At 38.2% G+C, this 20740-nt stretch overlaps 1 long non-coding RNA gene across 1 annotated transcript; it reads left to right on the forward strand.

Moving 5' to 3' along the window:
• Nucleotides 1-1131: 1131 nt before the first annotated feature.
• On the forward strand, nucleotides 1132-14416 carry LOC105505062. The gene is made up of 3 exons (XR_001000692.1): nucleotides 1132-1158; nucleotides 1265-1317; nucleotides 12557-14416. It is a non-coding gene; the product is annotated as an uncharacterized LOC105505062 (long non-coding RNA).
• The last annotated feature ends 6324 nt before the right edge of the window (nucleotides 14417-20740 follow it).

A 20740-nucleotide genomic window follows, 5' to 3' on the forward strand; every position in this document is an offset into this window, starting at 1 on the left:
AAGCCTTTCATTTATCAGTAAATGGAGGCATAACTCCCAGATAGGGAGATCCAGGTTTCTAAACACCCTTTACAATGTAAAGATAGTCATCAACAAAGTTGTTTTCTACCACTTTTATAGATCCATACCAATTCATTACAGATTGCATAATCTTAATGAAACTGGCACACAGGCATAATTTGTCATTAAGAATAAATTGTATGATGATGAACTTAGTCGATTAATCAAGGCACTGAAAAGGGCAATTGTTTGAAAAATGAAAGTACTGTTCTGGTTGTATTGATTACGTACTTTTTTGGAAACAAACAAATTTTACAATGCAGTAAAACATTCCTTGTTTTTAATTAAACTTTCTTTTTTTTTTTTGAGATGGAGTCTTGCTCTGTCAACCAGGCTGGAGTGCAGTGGCATGATCTTGGCTCACTGCAACTTCTGCCTCCCGGATTCAAGCTGTTCTCCAGCCTCAGCCTCCCAAGTAGCTGGGACTACAGGCACGTGCCACCACGTCCGGCTAATTTTTGTATTTTTAGTAGAGACCAGGTTTCACCATGTTGGCCAGGCTGGTCTCGAACTCCTGACCTCAGGTGATCCACCTCAGCCTCCCAAAATGCTGAGATTATAGGTGTGAGCCACCACACCCAGCCAATAATTATTATTTTTGATAGTTATTATTATTACTGCTGGTAGTGATCCATGGTATAGATATATCACGTTTTAACATTCAGCTGTTGAATGACATCTGGCTTGTTTTTAGTCTTTGCCTATTGCTAATAAAGCTGTTACGAACATTCTTGTACAGATTTTTTTTAACGTAAGTTTTTATTTCTCTGAAACAAATGCCCACTAGTGCAATTGCTGGTTTGGACAGTAATTGCAAATTTGAATTTTTAAGAAACTACCAAACTGTTTTACAAAGTGACTGGACAATTTTACATTTCCACCAGCAATACGTGAGTGATCCAGTTTTTCTAACTTTTTTAACGTTACATTAATCCATGTAGATGGTAAAATTAGTAAATAAATAAATTACCCACATAAGAACAGCCTGTAAAAAGCCAGTTCAAAAAGTCCAAAGGGTAAAAAGGCAAGAGGTATATAAAAAAGCCATCTCAGACGAGGGCGTCTCTCTGACTGTGTCTCAGCTCACAGGGCTTCCAGGTATGCAACAACTGCTTTATACTTCTGAAAAGTACCTGATACACCATGAAGCTTTTTTCAGCTAAATTAAAGTAAATAATTTTATTTTATTTTTTTTCCAAAACAGGATCATGGCCTATAAAATGCTTCAAGTAGCCCTGTGTTCAACATTGCTTATCGGTAAGAACCTATTTCTTTTTTATTTATCATGTCTCCTACAACCATCAGATTGATAATGCCTTTTGTCTTTTTAAAGAAATGAACAAACACGTTTTTATCCATAGGCCTATTCTACAGCACTGTGGAAACCAAACTATTGTAGAATGCTGTGGTTTTGAACATGTTAATGTTAACTGTGTGTGTGTGATCATTTTATTTCTAATTATATATTAACATGATACTGTTGCTAAGAAGTCTAATTGCTGCCTCAAAAGAAGTGCTGTTGTGTCCTTGAACAAAGAAAATTTTAAAATATCTTTCAGAACTATAATACTTACATAGTACCGTTATGTGAAGACCTCAAAGTACTTTGGGAACATGAATTAATTAACCTTTAGGGCAAGCTGTAGCTCAAAGTGGTGCTTTAAAGGCAGATCAAGGAAGGCACCAGAGGGCAGGCGATTTGCTGCCAAATTGACCCAGTAACTCAGTGGCTTCTATCAAAATTGAACTGAGAGGTCATTTGTTTTGCTTGTAACAAAAACTGAAAATACTTACAAAGATATAAATTATCTTCATGGTTAAATCTCTATAATTTATAAATATTTCTGATGCAGATGCTTACATTAGAATAAACTTTTGCTTCTGTGAAAAGCTTGAGACTCATACACAAAAATTATATTTTTCCTGAAGCCCTTCCCACACATAGATAGATAGATGTATTTATGTGTATATATATAATAAGCCTTCAATTCCTAAGCATAGAAATAATTTTAATAATGAGTTTTAATCATCAATATTGCAATTTGCTGTTCGGTCATGTTTAAATCTGTGATTTAAACATTTTTAGCCAAGTTATTATAAGCAGTTATAACCAAGGCATATACAATCATACATAATTACAGCCCACATCGCCAGATGAAGAAAGTGAGGCTGGCTCAGTTTGAGTGAGTGTCTCAGAGCACATTGTAATTTAAAGTCATGGGCTGTTTATAACTCACCAGTGTCACGCTTTGCTTCGACCACTGATCCATGCAGTTGACTTGAGAGGGGATAATGGTGGTGGATGCCTGCAAGGCTAAAGCAATGCCGGCTGGTCCACATTCACCTATGAATGCTGCAGGGTCAAAAACATCTGACAAAGGAAATTGTTCGGCAAATTTTTAAAGAGGCTTCAAAGACTGTCTTAAGAAACAAGTTTGAGTTTACTTCAACTCCAACTGAGATATAGATGTGTCTACCTATAAAGACAACTGGCTTGATTGACTTGACTCTAAAAAAATAATCATTTTTTGTTATCTAGTTGAAGTTTATGAAATAACAAGTTGAGAACTAGAAACTAAGGACAGAGGTGCATATACACTGCTGGGTTAGCCCTTCAGATCTCAGGAAGGAAGCCTTCGCTGCTTACAGATTGAGGAGACGGACGTCTTCAGAAGCGGATTCATTCATTACAGTAATTGGTTTAGCTGACAGTTTCTACATCATATAGCTCTAGAGAAGAAAGTAATAGCTTGAATGAACTTTCTTTGCTTCTTTTCCTCCACATTTTCTTTTAAGAATACAGCCTATTCATCTGTACTTCTCTGAAGGCCTTTGCTTATAAGAAAACCATCATTTTTTTTTAAAGTTTCTTTTCTTTTTTTTAAGTTTTCTCTATTATAGCTTAGTTGTCCAACAAATTACTTTTCTTTAGAATTTTATTTAAGGGAGGTAGGGAAAAGGTCTTATTGTCCATTTTCCTGATGGGAATGCTGAGGCCAAAAACAATGAAAGGCCTTATTCAAGTAATTAAATTTATGGGCAGAGTTGCCAAGTTATTTTATTGATTATTTTCAAAACAGTAACTTATACACATTGGAGCTGATTCTCTGGTCAGAGAATTAGAAGTTGAAGTGTTGTGACTTGATTTAAAAAATAAGCATATAACATTTAGGTCAAGAATTGCCTCCTTTCAGAAATGAAGGAGAGTTAAAGAAAAAAAAATTGCCTTCTTCTATAATGAAATCAGCAAATATTAATGCTACTAATTTAAATTCCTTTTATGTGTCAGGGGCTTTGCATAGGCTATCTTAGTCCATTCTCATGACCACTCTGAAAATATTAATAGCTGCTATGCTCCTCATTTTACGAAAAGAGGGAACTGAGGGCTTAGGGAATTCAAGTGACCAAGCTGCACGTCAATCAATGATAGACACTGCATTCATGTCCAAATCCTACATTTACTACTTATGAGAACAAAACTCTTCTTTCTGCTACACAAACTCTCCCCTCTGGCACTGCAGTGCCTGACATGGGCTAGCAGCAGCTCACAGAGCAAGACCTCCTCTGGAAAAAGTGGTGGAGGCAGTATCGTAGCCATTGCTTCCACAAGAAACGACCAGGAGTTAAGAAGCTGGGTGAGCTTACCTGACAAAATTGAGCAGAACCAGGACACCACTAATGACTTTCAATGACAGTTCCTAGTTGTACTAATGGTGAAGAGTAGCAACAGGGCATTTATTAAAACCAGACAGCTTTATATCACATGCAGAGGAAATATGGAAAACAGACATCTTTGAAAAGTGTTTTTCTAAGTGAACCAACTCTTGAACACTATTAAGAATTATATTGGTGTTTTTTGTTGTTTCTCGTTTGTGTATTTTTTAAGGGATTTCTTTCATTGTTCTGCTAAAATGAAAAATAGATTTATTTTCCCTCAGCAATCATGAAACCCTGATTGTATTTGGCAGCTGGAGTTGACCCACACATGAAATGATTTGGGGGTCCATGCCCATGTTGTTGGCCTGCAATCAGATCTGTCCATAAAGTGCAAGTATGTCTTCTGGTTTTAGACAGGGAGAACAGTAAGCTGCCTTTAGTCTGTTTTTCCTCTCGTAGTTCCAGCTCTTACTTTTCACTCCACAGTTAGTAACCAATGCCAGTTTGTCTTGAAAGATTTTTTATTTGCTTTGTTCTTTGACAAGAGCTTTTAAGCTCACATATTCTAACACACAACCCTGCCAGCATCCCCAATCCCTTTCTTTTTGCTTTCTTCTCTACCATAGGAAGACTAGCCCTTTTCAGTCATCCCTGCAGCCCTCCAATTCTTTAGAGTTCTGTATTCTCTGACACAGTTTTGGTTTATTTTAAAAGAATTTGTTCTTAATTTTACCTACTCACTTGGGCTTATGATTGATTGATGCTCTCAAGAAAATACATAATAAGAATAAACTGGAAAATAATTTGGTTGGAAAAAAAATGTTGTTGTAGGAAAATCCAGGTTCTTGTCAGATGACCAGGAAGGATTAGGTTCGCAGACACTTTGAAGGGTGAGGGAGATGGAATTTATCAGGCGAAAGGGAAAATAGTAAAACTACACAGCAAAGTGGGAGATGGGTTCCTGTTAACAGGCCCTCGTATCACAGATTGAATCCCAGGTTCCCACGCAGGAACAGGAAGGACCAGGACCCTCCCGCTGCAAACATTCTGAACTTCTGTGGCTCCACCCCTTCTCCCAGTGAGCAGAGCGGTCCGAGGTTCTCCGGGCACCCCTTTATACTTGGTTGTCTCGGTGTCATTGCTTATGACTAGATTCATTGAGCAGTCTGGGTGCTGTAGAAAAACTGTTTTGCTACACATGTGGCATCATCTGTCATGGCACTGGAGATGGGGATCCCATCAACACATACAGGCAGTGACCCAGAAAGAGTCACTATTGAACCAAATGCAATGCTGCCTTTCGTGAGTTATGAATGTCCATGTCTACAAGATTATAAGTAATAAAAGAACCACCAGCTCCAAAGACACGTCCAAGGAAATTATGTGGCTGTAAGAGTGAGTGCCAATATTGTGCATGCGTGTTGAGAGCAGGTTAGAACAGATTTAAGTTAAACCCAAGTGACACCACTTCCTGTTCACTTTTCAAAATACTCAACATGTCAGCAATTGTAATGCCAGTAAAGTGGAAGTTACTGAGTTAAAAGGTCAGTTAGAAAGCATCCTGTTATACCTTTGTTCTTTGTTGTTGTTAGTTTGTTTTGTTTCTGTTTTTGTTTTTTGAGACGGAGTCACTCTCTGTCACCCAGGTTAGAGTAGAGTAGTGCGATCTCAGCTCACTGCAACCTCCACCTCCCAGGTTCAAACGATTCTCCTGGCTCAGCCTCCGGAGTAGCTGGGATTACAGGCGTGTGCCGCCATGCCCGGCTAATTTTTGTATTTTTAGTAGAGATGGGGTTTCACTATGTTGCCCATTCTGGTCTCAAACTCCTGACCTTATGTATTCCACCCACCTCGGCCTCCCAAGGTGCTGGGATTACAGGTGTGAGCCACCCTGCCCGGCCCCTGTTAGACCTCTGAACAGGACACTGGAATATGAGAACTGGTCCGCAGTTCAGCACCCCTCTCCGTTTTTTCCAGTTTCCTTTCATCCTCTTTGCCTTCTGTTGTGTCACTTCCTTATCTGCCCTGTGGCTTTTCACTTTTTGTCTTTTGTAAACCCCTTTCATTTTTCTCTCTTTCCTTTGATTTTTTTTCTTGATTTCTCTCTCCATCTCTTTCCTTCTATTCTCTTTTTCTTCACGTTTTTCTCTCATAACCCAAATTGCTTCTCTTCCATTATCTGTCTCTCTCTCTCCTTTTCTCATCAATTTTTATTCAAGTTCAAGCAAAGTGAGAGAATACATTCTACTAAACACAACTCTTCTGTCTTCCACTATACATTCTTGGGTCAGTGGCCAACTGTAATGGGGAAATAAATAAAATAGCTATGCCATTGTGTGTAAAAATTACTTACCTGGTGGGGAGCAGTGGCTCACACCTGTAATCCTAGCACTTTGGGAGGCCAAGGCAGGCAGATCACTTGAGGTCAGGAGTTCGAGACCAGCCTGGCCAGTATGGCAAACCCCGTCTCTACTGAAAATACAAAAATTAGCCAGGCATGGTGGTCTATGCATGTACTCCCAGCTACTCAGGAGGCTAAGGCACAAGAATCACTTCAACCCCAGAGGCAGAGGTTACGGTGAGCCAAGATGGTGCCACTGCACTCCAGCCTGGGCAACAAAGCAAGACGCCATCTCAAAAAAAAAAAAAAAAAAACTACTTACCAAAGAGAATATTCAAATTTTAGAAAATATGAACCGAAACGTCAATATTTTAGTCTCTCACAAAATCATAATTCCTCCATTTACAGAAATCTTTGAAATTTTTACACTATTACTAAGACGTTTATATATCCTTTTTTCCAGATCCTCTTCTGTACTTTATTCCTAGTGACCATTTACACTTTATTTCAGTACTTAATTGGTGTGTGTCCATAATTTTCTGGGCAGTTATTTCATGTTTTCTTAAAAAATAAATATTTTAAAGGCAAGGACTGAGACTCAGCTGTTCAATAAAAATAGTAAACAGTAAATATTATTGTGTACTTATACTGAGTGCTAAGTGCTTTCCTTTCATCATCCCATATGTAAATATCTTTGAACTTTAAGCAAGTCTGCACTGCTTACTCTCCATTTCTAGTACCAGGTATCAGGTAATAACCCGGATATCAGTATTACCTAGACCCTAAGGGAAATAGCTAGCAGTAGACCTATCCTATGAATCTGCCCAGATATTTTATGTCTTCTGACGCCACTGAATCTCATTGCATTTATTTCAAAAACATAAAGACATTTAAGGTTACATGTGGGAAATAATTCAGTTGTGCCTATCTGGGAATGACAAGAGCGCCCTGGCATGTGCTCTGTTTGTTTGGGGTTTTTTTCCCTCCTTTTTTAGTGAGGCTTTGAGCAACAGATTATTGGGTTCTCTAAGCTACTCTTTCTTCATCTCCCTCCAACAAATAGCACCTTTCTTCTTCGTCCAGTTTTGATCAAGTTGAGAAATAAAGAAATATGATTATGGAAGGCAATCGATTTCCTTTATTCCTGAGAAGGGCTAATTTGGAAAATGTAGCTTAGGATAAGTACATAAAGGGCCTGATGATTGGACCCCCAAATTTGGCAAATTTACAACCGATTGCAGGTTGCAGAACCAGAACAGGAAGCATGTCCTAGGAGGGCAGTTTACTCTCAAGAGCAGAAGAAAGAGCTGAGCTGGGCATGGTCAAGTTATACTTCTTGGATTTACAAATTAACTGAGGCACTGCCCCTTCCCAGGAGCAGGGCACACATAGGGGTGAAGAGGGGTCTGGGCTTACCCTAAATGAGCTTCCTCTACATCAGGGAAAACAGACATCTGCCACCAGACTCTGCCCTTTAATTCTGTATCTTATTTTACCTTAGACTTTCTGATCTTTTAGATATATAGGTTCCTACCACAAGTATCATTTCAAGGTTATGTGTATAGAATATTGTCTTTTCCCCATCGTTATGTTTAAAGAGTTTTTTTCAGTTTTCCATGGGTGCTAGTAACATAGAGACTTTCATTTCTAATGATGCAGTTTTCATTATTCTCATACTGCTCATTAGCCTGTGATGGGCACTCCCCACTTTGTTCATAATATGAATACATTTTTATCTGTTTTGCTTTAATTATTGGGTAAGTCTACTTTGACCTCTCTTTCACTTATTTCTGACTGTGGCAGCGCTAAATTTTTCAGTAAGTTCCTTGAAAGTAGTAGGAACTGTGCCCACTTAGCATATTCTCTGTGCTTCCGATAACACGATACCATGCATAGAAAGTAGTTTTTGATTAATGACCTATTTGTTATTAATACATTCCAGATCAAAATATTAGAGCTGGAAGAGACCTTAGTGGTTGTATAATCCAGACTTGTTTCACAGAACAAAAAATGGAAGTGCAGGAATAAGAAGTGGCTCAATGACCTAGCTGGTCACTGGCGAGGCCAAGAAAAGACTCTGGGTCTCTGATCCTTCTTGACTTGTGTAGGGAGAGCTGTGATCCCAAATAGTGTTTGCTTTATACTCTGAAGTGTTTGCCTTGCTTCTACTGTACAGAATTTTCTGCAGAGGATATTTGAGAAATGTTTAGACAAAACATTTACAGATCCTATTAAAGCTGACTATGATGTAGGTGAAAAAAGGGGCATGTATAGGGAGTTGTAAAGAAAGAGAGAAAGATATTTTTCATAGCTGATGATCATGAAGTTTAAGAAAGGCATTAACCTGGTTGATATTGCCTACATTTAAAAAAAACACACTCATTTAAAAGTCAACAAAGCAATAAAACTCAGGGTTCAGTTTTCAAACCCCAGCAATATTATATAGGTTCACAAATGCAAAACCCTGGTCTTGCTCTCACTAACTTTCAAGGTTGATCAGGCAGAATGAAAAAGGGAGGAGAAATTTCTCAAGCAGAGAGGATAATAGCCTGCCCTTCTATATTACTTGCATTTTTATTTCCAGCTCTGCCACTGACTTACTATATGACCTTGAGTGAGTCATTTCATCTCTGCATGTCAATTTTCTCAATTTGCAAAGTAGGATAATAAATACTACTTTCTGTCTCTCTCATGGGTGATGTTATCATCATCATCATCAATTAAGATTTATTGGATGCCTGTTGGGCTTATAATGCTGAGGTAGGTGGTTTGTCCTAGGGAGGAGAAGGAGATTGTGTTGGTAAAACATTTTCCATGAGCAAAAAGGTAAAAGACTTACAAAAGACAGAATTATTAGAGCTTAAAATAGCTATAGTATATATTTAAAGCATGCTTCTCTGCCAAGATTTATGCAACAGCGTTTTTTTTCTTAGTGATTGTATAATGCACCAAGATGACTGTGGTACGGAATTCTGGTTTTACTTTTAGATAATTCCAAGCAACACTATCTTAAGCAATTACTACAGATTCACTGTATATCCTAAGCATCATTTACTTAGCACTATTTATTGTTTATTGATGGAATTGGATCTATTTTGCATAGCCACTAATTTTGTTTTGAAAAAAACACCTATTTATTAACAGAATAATAACATAAAATATGTAACACTGTAACTAACACCTTTTCTTCAAAGAGAATGATCAGAAATCTGAAAAGTGACCCATTAGTGCATTTCATCTAAAAGCAAAAAATCAAAGCTGGTTTGTCCACCCTGGTCAGCCCAAATGAATACGAGTTCCTTCCTCCTGTCTTCATCAAATCAATCCTGTCTTCCCATCCCACGTTCACCAGATTCAGGCCCTTCTTATCTCTCATCTGGACTATAGAATAGCCTCTGATCTTGTGTCCCTCACTCTTCTCTTCCTTTTACTGTCTGTCCTTACACCACTGACAAAAGGATCTTTCAGGGTAAATCTGTGAATGAATAACAAAATGTGGTATATATACATATATACTAAATACATAAAGTATTATTTAGTCTTAAAAAGGAGTGAAATGCTGACATCACAATGTGGAAAAACTTTGATGGTATTATGCTATGTGAAATAAGCCAGATGGAAAAGAACAAATACTCTGTGATTCCACTTACATGTGATGCCTAGAACAGGCAAATTCATAGGAAAAGAAAGTAAAACAGTAGTTACCAGGGGTTGGGGAGGGGTCAATGGGGAGTTGTTTAAAGAGCAAGAGTTTCTGTTTGGAGCAATGAAATAGTCCTGGAGATGGATAGTGGTGATGGTTACAAAACATTGTAAATGTACTTAATACCACTGAATTGTACACGCAGAACTGGTTCAAGTGGTATGTTTTATGTTATGTATGTTTTACCATAATACAAACAATTTTTTTAAAAAGTAAATCTGGTCCTTCCTCTCATTTCCTTATTCAGAAATGATTATTAATTATTTACATTAAAGCCCAAACTCCTTGGTATGACAGTTAAAATCATTCAGAATCAAGCTCCAACTTACCTTTCCAATGTTATCTCTGACCACATCTACACCACAACCCTACCTTTCAATCATATTGGCAAAATGAAAGTCACCGACCCTGAATCTTCCTTTGCTCCTCCATTCCTTAACTCTCCAGTTTTCTTCAGCCTGGAATACATGCACTTTGCTTCCACTCCCTTCATCCTCATTGTTGAAACGTAACAAATTTTTGAAGCCCAACTCAAAACGAATTTCTCTGTGAGGTCTCCATGACAGTATCAAAATTGCTCCAACTATGGATGGTCTCATCACAGTATGTCTTCTTTTAATTATGTATGAACTCTGACTATAATGTGAATTCTTTAATAGTAAGGGTTATTTATTGTCTTACCTTTGCATGAAGTAGTGATTAGCAAGAGTTATTTTTGTTTATCTTTCCATGCAATGATGATAATCAGAGCAGGGACTAGGGTGAGAGAAGTGAGGAACTTATGGTACAAAATTTGTATGACCCTGAAAGTGAGTTCCTTGTGTTTTGTACCCTATGCTAGATGTCTCACATGCCTCAACTTAGTCTCAACCCTTGTGATTAGCTATTTACCTTGACATCAGTAAGTGCATATAATGCATTCTATAAGTTATCTACTACTGCATAACTACTTTTTCCAAAACCTTAACAGCTTCAAACAACTAACATATTATTGCAGTTGCAGGGTCATGAATTTGGGAGTGGCTTAGCTCAGTGGTTGTGGCTCTGGAGTTATTATGATGATGCAGTAGAGATGTCAGTGGGGGCTGCAACCGTCTGAAGGTTTGACTAGAGCAAAAACATCAGGTTCCGAGATGGCTCACTTATCTGGCTATTGGTGGGAGGCATCATTTCCTTGTCATGTGGTCTTCCCCCTCAGGGGTGCTTGAGTGCCCTCACAACATGGCAGCTGACTTTTCTTAGAGCAAGTGGTCCAAAAGAGGGGCTAGGCTGAAGCTGTAACATCTTTTATTTCCTAGCCACAAAAATTGCACACAGTCATTCCACAATAGCCTATGGTTACATACGTCAGCCCTATTAAATGAAAGAGGGGACTACTACACAAGAATATGAATAACAAGAAGTAGTAATCTTTGAGAGCCACCTTAAAAGATGGTTTCCACAGACTTGCTGGTTGGATTATACTAAATTGGATTACCTAGCAGCAGAACAGTATTACTTCTGGCGTCTGTCACTAATATCTCCTAAGTTTAAATGTTAACTAATTTTTTTTAAATATAAAACTCTTCTATCTAGCCACCTCTAACTATTGTTTTGAGATGGTGAAACACAGCATTCCTCTGGCTTAAATTTTTTAAAAACTGTTTCCCCTTCTCCCATCCTGCTAAATCCAATTTTTCCTTCAAGGAGCAAGTGAAACAACTCCCTTGACCATGAAAATGCCTACTTGTACCCCAGTGTCTTAGTGCTCAATAACACCTTCTCCTAAATTCCTTTAGTGCAACCAAATCCTGTGTTGCCTCGCTTTGTTTTTATCTTTGACCCTGGATCCCAACTAAACAGAAAGCCCTACAGAGGGGAATTTTTATACTGTATAGCTTGCTATAACCTAGGTTCATACAGAAGGTTGGTCAATAGAGGACTGCTAATAATGAGGTTGTTAAGTGCCTAATGTAACATTACTCACAATTAGATGTTGTAATAAATGCTTCTTTATCACAATGAACAGACTGTATTGTTGTCACCTATAGGTCGGGAGAAAATGTGTTCTTCCTTTATATTGATTCAAGTTATAATTCTGAATGCAATTGTGTTTTACTTGAGAATGAAAATACAACACAGATTGTTAAAATTTCAAGATCTTTAAAAAGTCTGGATTTTTAAAACTTATCATCTCTTTTTTCTTCTTAATCCTGGAGTAGGAAGGAGTTGGAAAATATAAGGCAGTTCAATTTGATGGTGAATCGATCAATGCCAACAATTTAAACCACAGTGTCAGGTTTGGGGGCAGCCTAGTTCAAACAGAAAGATCAGCTCTATTTTGGAGGGCTAGGAAAGCAAGAATAAGATTGTTGACTGCCTAGTTTGAGCCAGATGGTTTATAGTCATCAATTTATCCAGCCCTTACGCAAGTGTGTGTGTATTATTATACCCCTTAACATGCAAGAAAACTAAAGTGTGAAGAAATCAAGTAACTGCCAGAAAAGTGATAGGGCTGGAACTTGAATCCGGGTCTGCAGGCCCCCAGGCATGAAAGGAAGCTCTGAAATCCTGCTCCATCCACCACAGAGCACTGGCTTTCAAGATGAACTAAATGCAGGTCAAATTGAGTGGTTAGCTTACAGTGGTGACAAAGGGCCAAGGAGTAGCAGTCTCACTCAGAGCTTAGCTTTTCCCGAGTTTCCTCCTCAGTCCCCCAGCTGACCAAAGATCACAGCTGGGTCTCTTGAAGAGGAAACATTGAGATGTAAACTATTGCTCTAAAAGATGCTGTGCTCTTGGACTCTAAATTGCAGGAGCGTTGGGAGCGCCATTTTTGTTGGAGGACCCAGCAAACCAGTTCCTACGTCTCAAAAGACATGTAAATTTGCAGGATTACTGGGACCCAGATCACAGTTCAGATGTGTGGGGAAACACACTGGCTAATCAGGTATTTATGTTAGAAACAAATGGTCCTTCACCATTTATCTTTTTAAATGGTAATTCCATTAGCTGACCACTAATTAACACACGACTAGCCTATCCCTGATTTTTCTTCTCTGGACACTGAGCTGCATCTACTTTTTCCTCCCCATGAAGTGGTTTTTGCCTGGTAAACTCTGCCTCTTGCTTAAAGACTAAACTCAAATGTCCCCTCCCCTCTGAAGCCTTTCCCTTCTTCTCAGGGTGACATTTGTCTTTCCTTCTCTCCCTTTTTGTATGCTCTTTCAAAAGTAAATAGCTCTCAAAATGTCAATTGGAATTACTTGTTTTGTGTACCCAGCCTACCTACCTGGACTATAAAGGTAGGGTCTGTATCTTATCCTTCAAGGTAATTATTCTCGGAAACTAGCAAAAAGATTGTTATATAGTCAAAGCTTAATAAATTATTACATGTTTGTGTAGATGGATGAATGGATAGTGGTCAGACTTTAGTTCACTTTCAGTTGTTCAGTAGCTAAATATCCTCTGTGATAATTATTCAAGGCTTTAATGTTGTTCCTCCATTTGCTTGCCTTTTGTACATTTTCCTATTCATTTGCATTCTTGCTGAAAAAAAAACAAAGAAGAAACTTGCATTGGCCTTTTTTATTCTATGTTTACTTTTCTGGTAGAAGAAGACATTAAAACTCCAGGCCAAATGAAATTGCTGAATTATCTGAGGATTTCAATTATTCATGATCTCCCTCTTACAATTTAGCAATTTAGGAAACAAAGCTATATAATGAATGAATTAATTCCTTCACTTATTCTTTCTCTCTTTCCACATATCACAGGCTCTGATTATCATCAGGCATGAGGACTATATAAAGCCATAAAAAGTTGAATGTCCTTGTTTTCATGGGACCTTGATCCTGTCCTTACTCCACATAACTGGGTCTTAACTGGTCTACCAGGATCTGCTTGTTTTGCACTTGCTGATGAAAACCACTAACTGAATAATGCATCTAGTTTTATGGCTGTTTTTGTCCAATAGGCATTATTTAGCATTATTAAAACAAGACATTTGTTTATTTGGTCAATTAAGTAATTAAGTAGGCTGGTAGACTGTGTCTTCTTTATAGAATGTTGGCATTTTCAGGTACACTCCTGCCTCTACTTGTAGACCAGTTTTGTACCAACCGACAGACACTATGTAATGTAGCAAGACTCTACCACATTGATTTATACTGTGGCCCCACAAGTCCTGTAAAATATCTGAGCATTGAAATAAACAGATTATTAAAAGTATGAAAACCAAAGTCTATCGGTATAAATCTTCCATGATATTTTTCTCATCTTTTAGGAATAGCTGTATGATAATCAGAATAACTGATACAAGATATGTTCTACACATTCAGAGATCATGACTTGTGTTTCCTTTTCTTGCAGGCTCGTGAAATGTGGATTGCTTTGAAAACAACAGCACAGTATTATTTGGATGTGAATACCTTCACCTTTGACACGTCTGTTGCCCAGTAAATATGTTTTCCTGGTTAAAGCAGGAGGATGAAGATGGGGGAAGTTGGAATGGCATTGCGCCAAAACCATGGGTTTTGGAGACCTGAGGGTATATCCATGCTGTTTACTACATTATTTCTTATGTCTGCCTCAAAGTTGTTGAAAAGAGTAATTATGAAAGCCGATGTAGAAACCTGGAATAGGACATTCTCAATAAATGGTAGTTCTCAAAAAAAGAACTTAAAAAAAAAAGGCTGTAGTAATAACATTTACCAAAAAGATGGCATTTATGGGAAAAGGAAAGCGAAAACAAACCAAAAAAAAGTAGTCTCATTAAACCACTCTGTTCATAGTTTTTACTCTCTATTGCCTCTTCTCTGAGAGAGTTTTTTAATTCAAAGAGGGGCAGGGAGCTCTCAAATGGAGCTGATCTTCTCTCTTCTTCAGTGCTTGTCACCTTCTTAAGTCAGTCTATTTTAAAACCATGATTTTGAAATGTTTTTCATCAAAGATGTACTGCTGAGTGGAGAATACAGCCTTAACTTATATAACACAGTAGATAGTGGCTAGGAACTTAATGAAGTCATTCACTTGTAAGTGCAAACTTCCTTCGAAGTTTTGTAAAATATTTGTAAGTTTTGCATTCTGTTCCATAAGGTATTGATGTTTGTTTTAATATGAAATAACAGTTTTGACTCACCGACCAGGCATATTTTATAATTTTTTCAAATAAAACTGAAAAATTGGCCATAGGGAAAAGTGGACTGCATTTATCCTGTAACTTTCCTTATATTCATGGATTACCACCTCAGTTTGGGAAGCACTGAGATGATATAACTAATTGCCCAGATTGCCCCCCCACCCCAAAATCACAGGTAAATGGAATTTTTGTCTTCAGGAGTCTATTTATCTCCATTCTCTATTCTCTACTTCAGTTGTTCTCTATAACAATTTATTTTGAACGTTTAAGGTAAATGGAAACATTTCCCTAAGACCTTAGTTGATCTTATGTGGTCTTAAAACAATCTTAAGCACTTTTGAGTAAATCAGAAAAATGAAATGCCAAGAAGCTGTACTGGAAGGACTTTGGCCTCAGCAATTTCTTCTCCAAAAGGACAGTGACAGCTGCTCAGCATTCCACATTTCCCATCCTACGGCCTAGAGGTGTTTTCAGTGAGAAATTTAAGGCTAATTTATAACTTATTAAGTTAACTCCTATCCATTTCCAATAAATATAAACAGATTTTTAAATTACATCTGAACAAACAAAACAAAGACGATGAATCATTTGGTTTTGCAGTGGGAAATAAGTTTGAGATTGTACATAAATATATCTTCAGTGTTTTAACAATAATATACATTTTACTAACACAAAGTTTCATTTAATTATTTAATAAAAAATTGAGAATGCCTGTGTATTAGGGTTCTCCAGAGAAACAGAACCAATAGGATATGTATACATAGAGATATTCCTGAACTTACGATGGAGTTACATCCCAATAAACCCATCACATGCTGAAAATATCATAAGTCAAAAGTGCATTTAATACACCTAACCTACCCAACCTCATAGCTTTGCCTAGCCCACTGATATGGTTTGGCTCTGTGTTCCCACCCAAATCTTATGTTACATTGTTATTCCCATGGCTGGGCACAGTGGTGCACGCCTGTAATCCCAGCACTTTGGGAGGCTGAGACAGGCAGATCACCTGAGGTCGGGAGTTCGAGAGCAGCCTGACCAACATGGAGAAACCCTGTCTCTACTAAAAATACAAAATTAGCCAGGCGTGGTGGCACATGCCTGTAATCCCAGCTACTTGGGAGGCTGAGGCAGAAGAATTGCTTGAACCTGGAAGGCGGAGGTTGCGGTGAGCCGAGGTTGTGCCATTGCACTCCAGCCTGGGCAACAAGAGCGAAACTCCATCTCAAAAAAAAAACAGAAAATTGTAATTCTCAGTGTTGGTGGCAGGGCCTAGTGGGAGGTGCGGCGATCATGGGGGTGGTTTCTAATGATTTAGCACTATTTCCCTAGTGCTGTCTTGTGACAGAGTTCTCACAAGATCTGGTTATTTAAAAGCATGTAGCACCTCTCCTTAGCTCGCTGTCTCCTGCCACCGTGTGAAGATTTGCTTGCTTCCTCTTCACCCTTCCGCCATGATTGTAAGTTTCCTGAGAACTTCCCAGTCATGCCTTCTGTACAGCCTGTGGAAGTGAGTCAATTAAACCTCTTTTCTTTATAAATTATCCAGTCTCCTTATTGCAGTGTGAAAATGTACTAAACATACTTAAACATACTCAGAACACGTACCTGGGCTTACAGTTGGGCAAAATCATCTGGCAACACAGTCTACTACAGAGTGCTGTGTTTGTGTGGCTGATTGGGAACCATGGCTGGCTGCTGCTACCCGGCATCGGGAGAGAGTTCTGTACCACATATTGCTAGCCTGGGAAAAGATCTAAATTCAAAATTCAAAGTAGGGTCTCTATTGAATATGTATCACTTCCACACCATAATTAAGCTGAAAAATTTTAAGTTGAACCATAGTAAATAGAGGACTGACTGTAAAGAGAACGAGATTGATTTTAGGGATTGACTCATGTGATTATGGAGGCAGACAAGTCCAAAGTCTTCAGGGTGGGCAGGCAGGCTTTAGGCCGGGGAAGAGCCCACGCTGCATTTAACACCCAACGCAGTCTGCTGGCAGAATTCCCCCTTCCTTATGATAGGTCAGTCTTTTGTTCCTTCCAAGACTTCAACTGATTAAATAAGACTCATTCATATTATACAGGATAATCTCCTTAACCCAAAGCCAACCAATTTAATGTAAATCTTATCCAAAAATACCCTCACAGAAGCATTCAGAATAATATTTGACTACGTTTACATATTCTACTGGAGGATTACAAACGTAAATACTGTGGTGACTCTGAATTCTTCTGAAGCAGGTTTTCATTGTGAAGTTTAAAGGGAACTCTGTTGGTTTGCCTTCTTCACCTGCTTCGTATAGGGGCCCACTATGTAACTGGAAATGACTGGTATGGATAATCCTACTAAATCCAGACTCCCAGAGGCTTCTGTCCAAATTCGAGGCTCACCGGTCTGACTCTACACAAGCAATATTCTGCCTAAGCTTTCCTGCATTTTCTATAGAACCAGTCAACATATATGCCAAGGATCAGGCTGACCATTTTTATGTCTCTTGGACATCCCACCTGTTATAATTCCTGTAATGCTGATTCACATGCTTTCCCAGTGGACATTTCAATGCTATATTAGTCCAGGGAAACAATTCCAAGTCTTCCTTTGATGATATGAAAGGCATGGTGCTAATCTTGTTATGGATCCTATTCAACCATTTTTCAAAACCTTCAACTGATTAAAAAAAGGAAGTAAACATTTATTGAGATATATATTTTGCTGTGCACGATACTAAACCGTTATATCCTTTACCTTATTGAATTATAACAATCTGATAAGGTAGGTCCTACAGATCCCATTTTAGGGCAATGAAAATTAAGGTTTAAATTGTCTAGATAGTGCTAACTAGAGGCAGCTCTGTAACAGCAATTAAGAATGTCTAGACTTCTGGCCAGGCACTGTGGCTCACTCTTGTAATCCCAGCACTTTCAGAGGCCAAGGTGGGTGGATCACTTGAGGCCAGGAGTTCGAGACCAGCATGGCCAACATGGTGAAACCCCATCTCTACTAAAAATGAAAAAAAAAAAAAAATGAGCCAGACATGGTGGACTGCACCTGTAATTCCAGCTACTTGGGTGGTTGAGGCATGAGAATCTCTTGAACCTGGGAGGTGGTGGTTGCAGTGAGCTGAGAGAGCACCACTGCACTCCAGCCTGGGCGATAGAGTGAGACTCTTTCTCAAAAAGAGATGTCTAGACTCCAATCATGGCTCACTTTGGCTGGCTGTGGAGTCTTATTGACACCTCTCTGTGCTCAGCTTCCTCTTTAGTAATTTGGGAATAATTGGATCTACTTATTGTGAGGAATAAATAAGATGAGGTAGAACAGTGCCTGGCCTGGCATAGGACTAAGCACACAATAAAAGTTAGGTATTACTATTAGCTTTCCTAAGGTCACATAAAAGTCTATGCTCTTTTTGGTTTTTCGCAATCACAATGTATTCCAGAATTCTGTTATCCATAACTCAAAGCTCCCCCAAACTTGGCCTTTTTAAATTATTTCGTCTACTCCCCTCAAATACTCTTTCTACCGCGTATGATTTATTGATTCATGTATTCACTCACTTAACAAACACAACTGCCATCTTTCCTTGGCCTAGGCATGGTGAAGGTACAAAGAGGACTGAGACACAGTTTCTTCTCCATAGAGCTTCGAATTTAGTAAGAGAGAAAAACATCCACTGCATTTATACAGAGGAAAGCTACATTGATTCAAATTACAAATTTATATGTACACAGAGGATAGACAACTTACTCAGCCTGGGGGATTCAGGGAAGGTTTCACTGAGGAGGTGGATTTAGATTTAGGTTTCAAAGAATGCAGAAGAGTAACATATGCATATGTAATTATAGCATATAAAATGGCTATAACTACAACTTTTATTTATAGCAGTTTATAGTACACTTACCTACATTCATCAGTATCACTGTTGTATGTAAGTATACCATTATCAGGAGGCTGAGGCAGGAGAACAGCATGAACCCTGGAGGCAGAGCTTGCAGTGAGCCAAGATCACGCCACTGCCTCCAGCCTGGGTGACAGAGTGAGACTCCATTTCAAAAAAAAAAAAAAAAAAGTATACCATTATAGTACTGCAGTGCAGTTGGCCTTCCATATTGGTAGGTTCTACATCCACCAATTCAACCAGCTGTGGATCAAAAATATTTGAAAAAATGAACAATAAAAAATAACAATAAGACAACTAAAAATAATACAAATGTTAAAAGCTGTACCCTATAACACCTATTTACATAGCATTTCCATTGTATTAGGTATTATAAGTAATCTAGAGATGATTTAAAGTATACAGGAGGATGTGCATACATTGTATGAAAATACTATGCCATTTTATATAAGGGACTTGAACATCTGCAGATTTTGGTATCTGTTGGTGAGGGGGCGGTCCTGGAACCAACCCTCTGTGGATAGCAAGGAACGGTTTTAAGGTTAGGATTTAATTAAGATTTATATTTGTAACTCCAACAATATCTAGGATAATGTCTGGTGTGCGGTAAGTGTTTGATGAATAAATGGGTACTGATGAGAATGATGCCTATCAGAAAGTCATAGTCACAAGATTTTGCTCTTACTTTTTATGTCAGTGACAGGACAAACAAATACGATGTGATGTAATTTATCCTCATTGCTGTCCAGTGAGTCAGTAAGAGAACTGAATAAGAACTCAACAGTATTTTTTCATTTCCGCTTCTTCAGTTTCATCCACACAGCAGAGCCAGTCTCAAAAGATATCCATTTTTGTGCCAATTCATTATAATTTAAATAGAATAACTAATGGATGAGAACCACTGTACACATAACAAATTAAAAATGAAGGTATTTAATTTCTTGTGTGGATTTTACTTATTCCATTTACTTTCCTCAGATTGATCTCAAATATCTCAGGCAATTGAATCAGGCGGAAAATATATATATCTCACACTGTTATCTTCAATGACAGTGGCGGTCTGAATGAATTTTATTGAAAGTAATTTAGCATTGACTGGTTAAATATACAAACTACTCATCTAAATCAGAGATAGTGCTGGACTACTTCAAATTAGAGACAAAAAATAAATATTTGGAGATTACATCACAAATTGGAACTGTCTTAGAAGGCAGTTCAAATGTAAAAATGAAATAAATTATTTAGATTTAAAATGTTTTACTCCATCCATCAGTGACAAAAGCAGCTGCACTTTCTCTGTCTGATCATAACAATAGAAAACAAGCTAGTTATTTTTTAACAGACAAATTGAGGAAAGATATGTCTTCTTAACTCCATTATTTTGCCCCATCGAAAGTATACTTTTGAAGAGGTATTCTGGTGATCTCTAATCCAGGCAGTAACTATACAGAGAAAAAAGTATCCTGACCTGTAGTATAGTTGAACTTTTAACTACCTTTAAAGACCAGACAGGAATTCTCTGGCATTTTTCCTGAGAGTTTTAATGTTTAACTTTGGGTTGTGCCCCTTGGGGAAAGAATATGGAGGGGGTATAGCCTGGTATTTAAGAATGTAGCCTCTGGAGGCAGAAGCCTGTTTAGATCTTATAAACACCTAAGGGTTGCTATTGTTAAAGTTACAACTATACCTGATTATGGTAGCAGTGTTGAGGAAATTCCTACTGGGGACCCCAGTTAACAAATTTTTTAAATTTTTTTTTAATTTTTGGAATTTTTTTAGAAACAGGGTCTCACCCCATCACCCAGGCTGGAGAGCAGTAGTGTGATCGTGGCTCACCACAAGCCTCAAACTCCTGGGCTCAAGCTACCCTCCCACCTCAGCTTTCTGTGTAGCTAGGACTACAGTTGCATGCCACCACACCCACCTAATTTTTTTATTTCTATTTTGTAGAGACAA

The sequence above is a fragment of the Colobus angolensis genome, unplaced genomic scaffold (assembly GCF_000951035.1).
Source record: "Colobus angolensis palliatus isolate OR3802 unplaced genomic scaffold, Cang.pa_1.0 Scaffold98, whole genome shotgun sequence".
In the NCBI taxonomy this organism is placed as follows: Eukaryota; Metazoa; Chordata; class Mammalia; order Primates; family Cercopithecidae; genus Colobus; species Colobus angolensis.